This window comes from Anser anser (genome assembly GCF_964211835.1).
Source record: "Anser anser genome assembly, chromosome: 1".
Lineage (NCBI taxonomy): Eukaryota > Metazoa > Chordata > Aves > Anseriformes > Anatidae > Anser > Anser anser.
Window position 1 is genome coordinate 93,884,821 of NC_139720.1, and position 12,197 is coordinate 93,897,017.

The window sequence follows — 12,197 nt, forward strand, 5'->3', positions numbered from 1 at the left end:
AGAAAAGAAAATAGGTGGTTTTGTATGCTAGCTTTTAGAAGAAAAACCAGCTGTTGTATTGGAAGAGGTGAGGAGTGTATTTGGCTTGACTAGAAATTTGGAACCTTATTCTAGGCACAGAATCTATTTAGTCTTTCTGTTGGGTGCTATTGCATTCAGTAGTCCCATGTCATGAGCTCACACCTACCTGCAGTGAAGGACAGCCTTACCTTTCCATCTATAGTCTGAGGTTTTGCATTTCAGGCCAGTCCTATCCATGATTGTCTCTTACAGCTTTCTGTCTTTTAGTTCTGTTTAGCACAGCTTCTTCAGAGGTCATGCTACTTTAAATTAGCAGAATTTTTTATTTGTCTACAGTCTTACCTCTGGTCTGTTGTAGCAGAGTTCCCAGAAAAGCTGGTCATCTTTTCCTGAGTTCTTACAAGAAAAGACTTAAAGTATAACTGCAGTTGGTGGAAAAAAAAAATGCTACTTCAGCTGCAAGGAAATAAGGGTTGCTGTACCTCTTGTTTTCAGCTATGTTGCTGTAAGTTGCTGTACCTTTGTTTCTTGATTACTCTTCTTCTTAGAGCCTATTGAAGTCCAGATTTGTTTGCTTCTTCCCTGTTAAGACTATCCCATTTTAACTTTTCCCGTTGTTCTTTCCTAACTAATATATGAGGAATTCTCCTAAGTTTCCATACCTCCAGCATGCCATAGATAACTGATCAAGCACTGTGCTCAACCAACTGTCAGCAATTTTATTATAATTTGGCCTTAAAAATGAGGTACTTGTGATTCTTTGTTTATCCCAAACTTATTTTAGATATAAAACAGAGTATTCAGCATGCCAAGAAATGACAAACTTGTAATTCTGGAACTAAGTCTGTAGTTGTCAATTTTTTGAAACAAGAGCTGCTCTTGGTCCCTAAAATATATGCTGAGGGCCAAAACATAACAATTTTGAAGGCTGTAAGAACATGGAAAAGGATACATTAAATAGAGCAACTCCATCAAACTATTGCTGCTCTGCTATTTTCGTCTAGCAAGAAAAGTCAGGCAGGAGACTGCAGCGACCTCAGGATGACTCACAGGAGCACTGATCCTAGCATCAGACTTTGTGCTGAGAATGGCACTGCAGAAATGGAAATGATGGATCATTTAGCTGGTGCTGTCATTAATCTCCTAGGCCGGCTTAGCAAACTCCTGCTGAAAAAAATACAGGAAACAACACAGTTATTCATCCACAAAGGAACTGTGCATTTATGAAATGGGCAAGTGGGAGAAGAATCAGGTGCCTCCTTCACACATACTACACACATACTTCACACATACCTGTGAGCCTACTGTCATCTCTTTTCAGCTCCTAGAGCATGGGCAGGCCTTAAGCTTCACTCACACAAATGACATAAGTATTTTCAGGGCAATGACTAGAGCCTCTGAACCAAGACTAAACATTTGCTGCCTTAAAAACATACAAGTGAAACAGTGGCTAGCTGTAAAGCAGATCTGACTGAAGAGAGATCAGGAACAAAGAGCAATAGCTACCAATAACTATCACATGAAGTGGACTGAACCAAACAGTCACATCTAATTCTCCCCCTTGCAAATGTTGAGGTAGATTTTTGTTTCTTTGGGTTTTGGGTTTGGGATTTTTTTTTCCCCCTCATGTCCTCAGACAACACACACATATTCCTTCCTGCACACATACAGACTGCTCTTTGCATAGCTGAAAACAGATGAGGTTACTGTCTCACACACTGTAATAACTGATTCTGGAACTTTACAGTACATTCAAGGCCAAGGAAAGACGGACAGGCTAGAACAGCTGAAGAGCTCTTCCTAGATATGTCCCCACTCCTCTCTGAGGTAGAGAAGTGATGACTCTAGTAAGATCTCACAGCCTCAGCATCCAGCTAAATCTTGCCCTTGCCATTCCCTCCAGATCCTAGCCATTCCTTCCTTCCCCCTCTTTTGTAAAACTGTGAGCATTTTGGAGGGAAGTGATCCATTTTCTAGGTCTTCATTTTTAATTTGATCCACCAGTGTCGTTCACATGAAGACTGTAGTTTCCAGAAAGGCATGGATTTTTCCCATCCCTTATGTTTAGACCTGTATCTCTGACTTTTGTCTCTTCCCTTTCCCCATGCTCTGGGAGCAAGACAGGATTCGCACTGAGGTCCACAGTTACCATTAGCTCAAGATGTCCCAGAGACCAGCAGGCTGTTGCTCACACCATCTCTGGGTTTGACCTGCTACACGTGGCTTCTCTCCACTCGCTACAGGGGGGACGGAAGTCAAATGCTCACCCACCCACCCCTTTCTGCCTCCACCCCAAACCAGGGGAGGCCCCAAACTGGGATCCAGCTCCCCCAGCTGCCAAAACAGGGCCTCTCTGAACCAGAACACTATGGAAGAGCAGAGCCTGAGCCTGATTCTAGCTCCTGTTCAGTGCCACAGTAAAATCCCTTGTGGCTTATTTCATCTGTGCAGCCAGTGACTAAAACACAAGCATTTGATTAAATCTGAGGTCATTTCAGGCATACAGCTGAGAATGAAACACACAGAAGCTCCTGCATGGCTCCATCCCCCACACTCAGACCAGATGAAACTGCTTTTTTTAGGCGCGCTGTGCAATTCACACTGCTCCAGGCACTGGCATTTGAGGGTGCTACAAACTACAAATTAAGGGCTACAAACTTGAAAAGAACACTTTTTCTTCTTACACTCATCTCTGTATTCATTTTTCAGCCTGCCTCTCACCCTTCAATTCAGCCGCATGCCTCTCTTCCTGAAGCATGCCACCTTTGGTCTTCCACAAATGACAACATAGATATTTACTTCAGCAAGTCAACATGTATAAATGCCACTGTCTGTCATTGCTCAGCATCTGACAGCATTGGAGGACAATGGAGTGCAATGAAATAAGGGCACACTGATGGAAAACCTTGTGCTGAAGTGTATATTTTTCTTTTAGACCAAGAACGAAGATGAACAATGACTGCGTGTCTGCTCCTGGTGTGAGGAGTCACTTGGAGAAGATCAGTGAAGGAGACCAACATACCTTAACAGCTTTCAAATTCACAGTGCCTGTTCCCAAAGCAGCTGGACTCTGACAAGCACCGTCATAGTAACTGGCACTGAATTAAGAGAGAAGTTAGATATCTACATTTTCAGGAGACTTTTCTTAAAATACACAATGAAGCCATTCAGGACTTTTTCATGGATTCCTGCTGATGTGTTCTGCTATGAACTACTGTTACTCGGGTATTACTAAAAAGGCAGACAAAGACGAATCAAAGAAACTGCTTTTCATCACACTGCTGGAGCAATACACCCTGGAGCATTACAGACTTGAAAATGCATAGTATATTTAGCGAAATATTAAAAGCAGTCCTGTATCATTTTAGCATCTTCTCTTCCTTTTATATATGCACAATCCTTGGAAGCTTGAGAGAAAATGATTTCCCCAAAGAGATGCAAAAATCAGAAGCCTGCAGAACATTAAAGGTAATTTGTGACCCTCCTAGACAGAGCTGCTCTCCTAGACAACCGAAGTATTTAATGTACCAGCTCTGGAGGATTTGCTTTAGAGCAGGAGTGTGGTCTTCCATGTGCAGAGGTTACCACGTCGCAGAATACAACTGAGCTGTTCATGTCTCATGAGAGCAGCAGGAGATTTCAAGGCCTGAAGCACTGAAGGTGTGTTGTTTGGTTTCAAAAACAGGGCTAAGACTTGCTCAGGTTAGACTTGAAAACATTATCAAGCACAAAACAATAATATGTCAAATGATTTAAAAAAAAAAAAAAGCTATATGCCTGATGTAAAAGCAATGTTGCACCGCCTATAGAAAGGGCCTACCTGACATCTGTGCAGTGGCCAGCACGGTACAGCAGGAGAAGCTCTCTTGCATGAAGCAGCTTGGTCTGGGAAGGAGAACTCAGACGGCCAATCCTTAGAGTGAGAAGAGAAGAAATACCAAAAAAAACCTCTGCATGGTGAAGCCTAGAATGCAAATAGATTCATACAAGATTTTGAAGTAACATTAGCAAATTGCTCATTGCATTCACATTGCAGTACTTTAAAGATGACTATCTCTGCCAAGAAATGTTGCGATAGGAGCTGGTTTACAAGCCTTTTAAAAACTGCTGCCCATTAGAAACATAGAGTGGATATCCCCTGCTTGGATAACATGCTCACTAACCACTCTGTGCTCTGCAACATTTCTGACCACTTCAAGTTTAAAGAGGCCTGATGATCTTATAGCTGCAGGACAAATTTCTTTAATGCATGTGCTAGAGGTCAGTGCTCTGGTAAGCAGCATGACAGTAAGGGTAGGCTGGCAGGTCACTCAGCACATTGACCAAAGGCACGTGCAGCCTCATCTGAAGCAGCTGGGAGATGAACGAGATGCTAGAGGAGGTCCTGAAAGAATATCAGAAGGGTAATTCCTTTCCTGTTGTGCGTACCAAAGGACAGAATTTTACGAGTTGCTTTCCTCCAGTCTGCCACAATGGCTGCTTTGGGGGAAAACACATTTAACAAGTGTTCTTCAAATCACCTCTTTTTTAGCTCCACTGCTCACTAGCTGATGGTCTTGTATTCCCTTCCCACTGCCAATTCTCAGACAGGCTTTTTAACATCTGTCTTTAAACTTTTGGTGCGTCAGATTCCTCTGCCAGATGTGACCAAGTCTGTGTTTGTATCTCTTGCTTGGAGTCTGATCTGCCACTGTAGTCCAAATAACAGACAGCACATATCCCTGTGGCCTTCCTGTACGCTTGCTGGATGGTGTCCAAAAGCCTTTGTGGAAAAGAGATACCATATATACAAACACACATCATCTGAGAGTGCTTTACATACATCAGCTGTATCCCTTTGTCTAGGTATTGCACAGCATCTCCTTAAACATCTGGTCTCTGACTGTGTCCACTCTGCCAGTGGAACTGGATTTTTATTTAAATTACCTTTTTCAAAGAAGCTATAAAGAATTAGGCATTGATTGAATTCCACAGACCAGTGAGTACAACTGGAAGAACTATTTGCAGTTTATAACTTAACCTCATTTTGTTCTTGTTCATAACTTATCCACAAAAGACTTTGATTTTTTACTAATTTGCTCATTATTCAGAGGTCTTCAGCAAAGAAAATTAATGCAAACATATTTCAACATATGGATCCTGTCTGTGAACAGAAATCTTCAGCTACATCTTCAACTACATATTATTTATGGCTTGTGAGTGGTCAATTAAGTAACACAGCATTCCCCACACCTCAACTGAATGTTTGGGCCAAATGGTTGAGACCTTTTTTCACACAAAAATACCATTCAGCTTTCTGTCTGGCATCTCATTGAATCAGCTTTAGCTTTGAGGTATGAATGGCAAGAAATTCATGGAAACAAGAGTATTAGAAACTGCAGTCGTGGAAAAAGTCTTTTGATTATCAGAGTTAGTTGGTGTACACTAACCAGCTGTAATTATCTCAGCAACTTTTTTTTTTTTTTTTGGAAGAACAGGTTGATGATATCCTCTTCATGACTTGAGCTTAACCAAATTCCCTACTCCACCTGTGTTCACAGACCAGAAATATTCCCCACAGCTTCCCAGATGACTTATTGCATAACTTACAAGCCAATAACAGAAATTACGGATAGAAGAAGGCCAGACCAAAACTTGATTCCTTTTTACCCTACTGTCATTTTTCTTTGTAGTCTACCTCACTTGTTTAAAGCTAGCTTGGATACCCCTGCACGAATGATGCAGTATATCTACAATTTAATTCCAAAATGAGTAAAAGATAGGTGGGATGTCTTGTTCATTTACAAGAGAACATGCAAGGTACTTACCCAAGTGAAATGAAGACACCACAGTTTCCTAGTGAGCAGTACCAACCTGGTTTCAGTAGATGCCCTCTGCCACGTCCTTGTCCAGCCTTTCGTAGGATTGCCGAGGCGCTACTAAGCCTTCAAACCAAAGCTAAAACCTCTGTCAATTCATAAAATAAAGTTACGGCTTCTAAGGGATTTAGAAGCAGGGCAACAGTTACACCCACCAGTTTCTGGGGAGGTTTTACTCAACATCTTTTAAAATTAGACAAGAGGTAGAGGCAGCTGAATGGCATTTGTAGTTTTTACAGAGCAGCAATGAAAGCCACTGAAATCATAATGGCTGCCCACTTGCTCTTTAAAATGCTCATTTGGTTTTAGAAAAGAGAAAACAACTCTTTAGTGCCAGTTTGCTCTGCACTGCCACCATCTGCATAAGCCTTAACTCATACAGCAGGGATTTACAGACAAATTTCCACCCAGGCAACACCAACAGTGTGTTTTTAGAGCTGACAATCAAAGAATAAGGAATTAAAGTGATTCACTGAAAAGCAGAATTGGCTGACCCATGTTGTCGATCCATCGCTGTAAAGTCTTTCACTGAAAAGCCTGATAGGAAAAAAAGGCAACAAATTAGGGGAAAAAAAGTTTTCCTAACACAATCAGATCTGCTCAATGCAAAAGAAAGACAGAGAAAGCGTGTGTTTATCTGGTGCATTGTTGAGTTGTAGCTCTTCTTCCAGACTCAATCAATACATTTTCTCCTTAAATTCCCCTGTCCACTGTATAGCAGTCAGCTATTTTTGTTTACCAGCAGATAACCATCTTAATTAGACTACTGTATTGAAGCCATGTTCTCAGCAAGCACAGAAATAGTTTTGTTTCCTCTGGCATTGTTTTCCTTGGAGGTGTCTCTTGCTAAATGGAATCTTTTTCTGTTTAATGAAACAGAGTAATGTAAATGCCATCTTGTGATCTTTGTGCCTGTTTCACTCCCACTCAAGTGAAACTAAACAGGGCCTGTCTAATTAGCACAAGCCATTAAATTCAAAGAAAAAACAGCATTAATGGCCAGCTTATTTATTTATAAGTATCCCTTTTCCACAACATCAGAAAGAACTGGAATCAAATAAAATGACACCTGATTTTTATGTTTTGCGCACGGAGGCAGTGTACACTGCAGGTGAATCGTTGCAGAAGACATAGCAGCTTGAGAAGTGAGATGTCAAGCAAGCTTTTTGAAGACCAGCACATCTACTAAGCAGGAATCCTCACAGCACAGATACCAGTGCCACATGCTACTACAACAGAGGGCTGAATGTTTATTTATGAATACACATTATGTATATTAAGAATGTTATATAATACTATGAATAGTGATTAGCCTCATAAATATCCAAAGGCCAATCCCCAAAATCAGCAATGCCTGCCAACCCAAACTGAATTCACTAAGAGATTTACCTGTAATAGAAGGCAAAACCTGACCCTATACTGTCAGATTCTACAGAACCCTTGTTTCTTCTCATACATGCACTCCTATTTTCATGATCCTCAGTGTACGGCACATACCAATGACGTAACAAGTACCTACAGAGTAAGTTTAGTGGCACAGAGTCACTCTACCTTCCTTACAGCTCACAGCACACCTTAAACAAATGCCTAGTAAGGCAAGACGGGAAGATAGATTTCTTTGGAAACACAGGAAACTTGTGTTTCATGGAGTGAGTTTTCCATGGTGGTATGTCCAGCACCTTCTCATTCTTTCCTCCTTCTCAAGAACAAGGTTATGAACAGAAAAATAAATTAAATAAATTAAAATAATAATAATAATAAAAATAAAAAATAAAAACAATCCAATACATTACAATACAATAAAATAAAATCAGGAAGGATGTCTGGAGCCCCTTCACCTCCTTTTTGGGAAAAGCTACCAAGCATGTAGGATCACATTCCTTCTCCAATTTCTTCTGATTTCATATTAAAGCTAGAAGGAAGGTCTTTCTTTAGGAAGGAGCCCAAACATGATGACCAGTCATTCTAGTTCCCCACCTTTTCAGCAATAAGAAACAGTACCAGAGGAAGAACCATGCCAAGAGATCCACTGGTCAAAAAAAAATACTTTTCACAAAGGCAGTGATTAGGACAAGTGACAGAGAGGCAACCAGCTGAGATGGACAATGTAAGATATAGGACTATATGTAAGCCACACCTTTCTCCCTGCAAAACAAATCAAAAAAGCCAGCAGAATGTTTCTGCTAAGAGCACACTTTGTTAGGTGCCATTTCCCCCCCAAATATTGTGCTCCTGACACCTGAGAAACTGTAGGCTTTCAGTGCAAGTTAAGAAGATTGGCAGAAATTCTTACTCTGTCACTGGATTTTCTTGAAAATTGAGTCAGACAAACTGCTAGCTTTTTCACAGTCACAACCTAAAAATAATGTGAAGCAGATTAAAGAAGACAACATAACCAGCTATATAGAGCCATAGTCAATGATCCAGGCTAAACAGCTATTCTAGCAAACACCCTCCACTGCTGCTCACTCCAGCACAGGCACAAATATTAAGAGCTGGGTAATACTTTTCTACAGTTTTAGCAAAATCAAAAGCAGTTGGTGATGCCATAAAAGCACAGGTTTACAGAAAGCCATTTCAACAACATCTGCACGTTGCTTCTAACCCAGCACTTCCATTCCTCTCCTCCCCACACCTCTTGTACCATGCAAAACTTCCTGGATGGGAACCCAGCCCTCGCTCCTTGTTTTGTGCTGATGCTGATCTGAACCTGGGCACTTTGCAGGGCCACTGCTAACAGGCATTGAACAATGAATCAAGGAAGACAATTCAGTGAACTAAAATGTCACACTCTGAGGTCTGGATTATAGCACCTAGTGCTTGCAGCTTTACTTTGGACCTGATCCAGCAGTCTTATGATTGTATCGTATCTGTTGAGGCTATTGTGTACGAACTAACATGAAGAATAATAAATGCATCTCTATTAGAAAAAAAAAAAGTTGAATTGAGTTTTCTCAGCAGCCTTGAAGCTGTACACTGAATGTTTGCCAATTTAAACACATTTACGCATCTGTCCTTTGCTGCAAAGAGTTATGTTCATAGAAATAGTTGGATATTCCTCAATTGCTCTCAGTTCCAATTTGCTTTTTAATTAGTACTGATTCCAGAAAATTAGGTGAGTAGATTTTGCAATACTGTTTGAACGTATATGCCATGATATCATACACTGGCATGATCAACGTGCATATCTTTCTGGCCCTGAAATAATGCACCCACAGTCTGTCCCACTTGCTTTCTATCCATGTTCCTCCAAAAGCAATTAGAAAATGAGTAAGCCCATTTTTATGCTAGTCATGCCCATGGGCACAGATGAGGTATGAAATCTAATGAAGCCTAAGTGATATCATACGTAACTGCCGATATCTGGGTCAAAAGCTGAATAGTTAGCTTTGTTCTCAGACATCACCATGCTAACAAAGCTCAGTTTAACTTACAAATGAACGTAGAAGGTCTATTTGCGTTATTATCTTCCTAGCCTTTCATATCTGCTAAAGAACCTCCCAGTTCTTCAAAGCCCTTTTTAATTGTTTCTGAGTTTAATATGGTGAAAATCCAAGTGAATCTTACAAATTTGAATTGGACTCTGCTTTAATCCCATGTCATTTTCAATCCTTCATTTTTTCAAGAAACATTTCTCTCTATTCCTTCCTCTTTCCATTGCATGCATTCAAATGACTGTACATCGGCCTAGAAAACAGTGTTGGAGGAGTACTTTGAAAGCTGTGAGACACCACACACAGTAGTCCAGTGTTCTCTGGGACCTGTAGCTATGTACAGGGAGATCACATCCAGGACAACTGGTCTAGTTCCAGACCTGCAAGGGTCCCCCAAGCTTGCTAACTCCATCTCCGTTCTGACTTGCGTGCTATCAACTACATTTCCCCAGTAACCCAGGACATGACTACGCACAAGGGGCACAGGCATTTCTTAGATCTTCAGTAGCTCTTTAGCTAGGAATAATAATTCATTCTGAATGACAATGCACATACAGATAATGAGGATTTACCGAGTATAACCCACTACAATGTATCCATCAAAGTGACACTCAATCGCTTACGAAGTTCCACCTTAGCCTTACACCTGCATTTACTGTACTTAATGAACACTTCACAAGTTCCTGCAGTATTACTTTAGCCTAACAGGAAAGCCTCTCATGTGATTATGTGAAGCGGAGGAACTTCCCTAAGCAGTGAGGAAATCTGTCTGAGCCCTTGGTAATCAAATCACACACTCATATTTGATTGATGCTGCTCATGTGTCATCATTACCCACTTGCTTTTCCCACAACACAGCACATACTTTAAAATTAATATTTTCATGACTCTTTTGCAATGCTATCTCAGGACCTGCTCCAGAGCAACAGGGGAACAGTGTCCCATTTCTGACTACCAGCTTCCCTTAAGTGGGTATGGGAAGCACAACTTAGGCTTTGCTTGAAACACAAATGACTACAATGATTATTTCCTTTCATTTAAGAGGAGTCTTCTCACTTTCAGCCCTGTCTCTATCAACAGCCCTACAAATAAAGGATAAGAAAAACTCTCCCTGACATCAAACAACTGAAGGTAGAAATCTACTTGTCTTCACTTATGGTGTCACCGCATACTTTTTGAAGATGTCTCTTAGCCTCCTTTCATCATTCTTCAGGTTCTCCCATCCTTGTCACATCCTTGTCACCAGTTTTCTTCTGGACAAGCAATACTGTGAGCATGTATTCTCCTACTTAGCTCTGTCATGAAGTAGAATACAACTCTTTCACAGTCCCTATTTCTTACGCTGGCCTCCTCTCATTCTCTTTATTGGCAAGAAAACCACCAGGCCAAGTCAAAAATCCTCTAGCCACAAGTCCTGGAAAGAAGAAAAAAAAAAAAATCTCTCCTCACCCCCCCTTCCCCTCAAAAACACACAAATCCACAGCCTGAGGAAAAACAGAGTGGACATGATCAACACATAGAGGGGGCCTTTGGGGACAATACGTCTGCTTCAACAGCCTCCATTCAAGTTCAAAACCTCTAGCAGAGCCACACCGTCCCTGACCCAGCACAACCATGTAGAGAAACATTGACATTGAAACAGTTTGGAGAGAAACTTCGAAGAAGTTCCCATTTCATCTGAACAAATATGTGCATCCCTATTATAAACCCCTGAGCCAGCAGGCACCTGGAGAAGGATGGTCACTAGAGCATTAATGACACTGCTGCTGACCCCGAGGCAGGCAGGCTCTTCTTTTAGCCACCCTTGCCAACCTATAAACATAAGGAAAAAACAGATCTGCTCACCACAGTCAAAATATTCTCTAGAAAGTGGAAAAAAATAACCCTCTTGAATTGGAAAACTTCTGTTCTTTTCCAAATTTTTAGTAAATCATGATGTTTCTCCTGCCTGTTTAACAAGACAAAACTTGATCGGCAGACTGCCTGAGGAAATGGCTATATGGTCCTGCCCATGTGGCTTAGAAACTGACACTTGCCGGGGATGTTTCAGCATCTCCTCTGTGTTTGTTACAGAATGTGGGCTGTAACAAAAGTGCCCTAGTGAACAGCCCAATTAGTACTCACATAAAGTCATTCCTCCAGCATCTATGCAAGCAAAACAGATGCAACAGGGACACTTCTCCCAGCCTACCTCACAGCCTCTGATCTAAATCAGACAGATGTGATCTATCTCTCCTCTACACCCCCAAGTGCCTCTGCCTATGCCACCAAAACAAAGAAGAAAGAGTACATGCTGCCACCATTATTGCCATTCTCTGAACAGCAGCTGTCTCTTAAGATATTCTCTTTGTTTCATACAGATTCACATCTTTGGTGAATGTAACTCAAATTTGTGCCTAGCTTCAAGACATCTGAAATGTTTTTTTTTCCTGGGTAAAATCCACCCCAAAGTAATTCACCTGAGCTTCTTCCAAATCCTTTCCACAGCCAAAAACAGGAGGTAGTACCTTTGTGGAGAAAGGTGTGTGCGACTCCAGCCATATAAAAGATGCCAGCTAGAATAAGAATGTTCATGTTATGGAAATATTTGTATGTAGGTCAAAGAGTCTTTAAATATGCATTGAAACAATATTAATGTCACTGACCTGTCTGATCACAAGTGCAGCTGCTGCCTCAAACCATCCTGAAATTTTCTTCTGACTGCAAATACCTGCTGCCCTTCAAAATCTTCCTCTATCTGCAGAGGGGTGGGGGGAAATCATTTACTATCAGATGTTCAGCTATATTTACTGGTTTTAATAAAACAGAAAACTTTAAAAGGACACATTTTCCACTTAATGGTCCCCGAAGGTTTATCACTTGAGACATTTGGCACCAGAGCCAA

The 12,197-nt window shown here is 41.1% G+C and overlaps 1 protein-coding gene across 1 annotated transcript in view; it reads right to left on the reverse strand.

Annotated features, from left to right (window-relative positions):
- Positions 1-363: 363 nt before the first annotated feature.
- The window catches only part of ZPLD1 (zona pellucida like domain containing 1), a 108,820-nt gene continuing 96,986 nt past the window's right edge, over positions 364-12,197 (reverse strand). Inside the window, exons 18-26 of the mRNA XM_083819396.1 lie at positions 11,959-12,050; positions 11,773-11,868; positions 6,374-6,416; positions 5,875-5,967; positions 4,542-4,783; positions 3,842-3,934; positions 3,044-3,119; positions 1,072-1,185; positions 364-443 (exon numbers count right to left, since the gene is read on the reverse strand). The gene's annotated coding sequence lies outside the window, so the exon portion shown is untranslated. The remainder of the gene's footprint in view (positions 444-1,071; positions 1,186-3,043; positions 3,120-3,841; positions 3,935-4,541; positions 4,784-5,874; positions 5,968-6,373; positions 6,417-11,772; positions 11,869-11,958; positions 12,051-12,197) is intronic.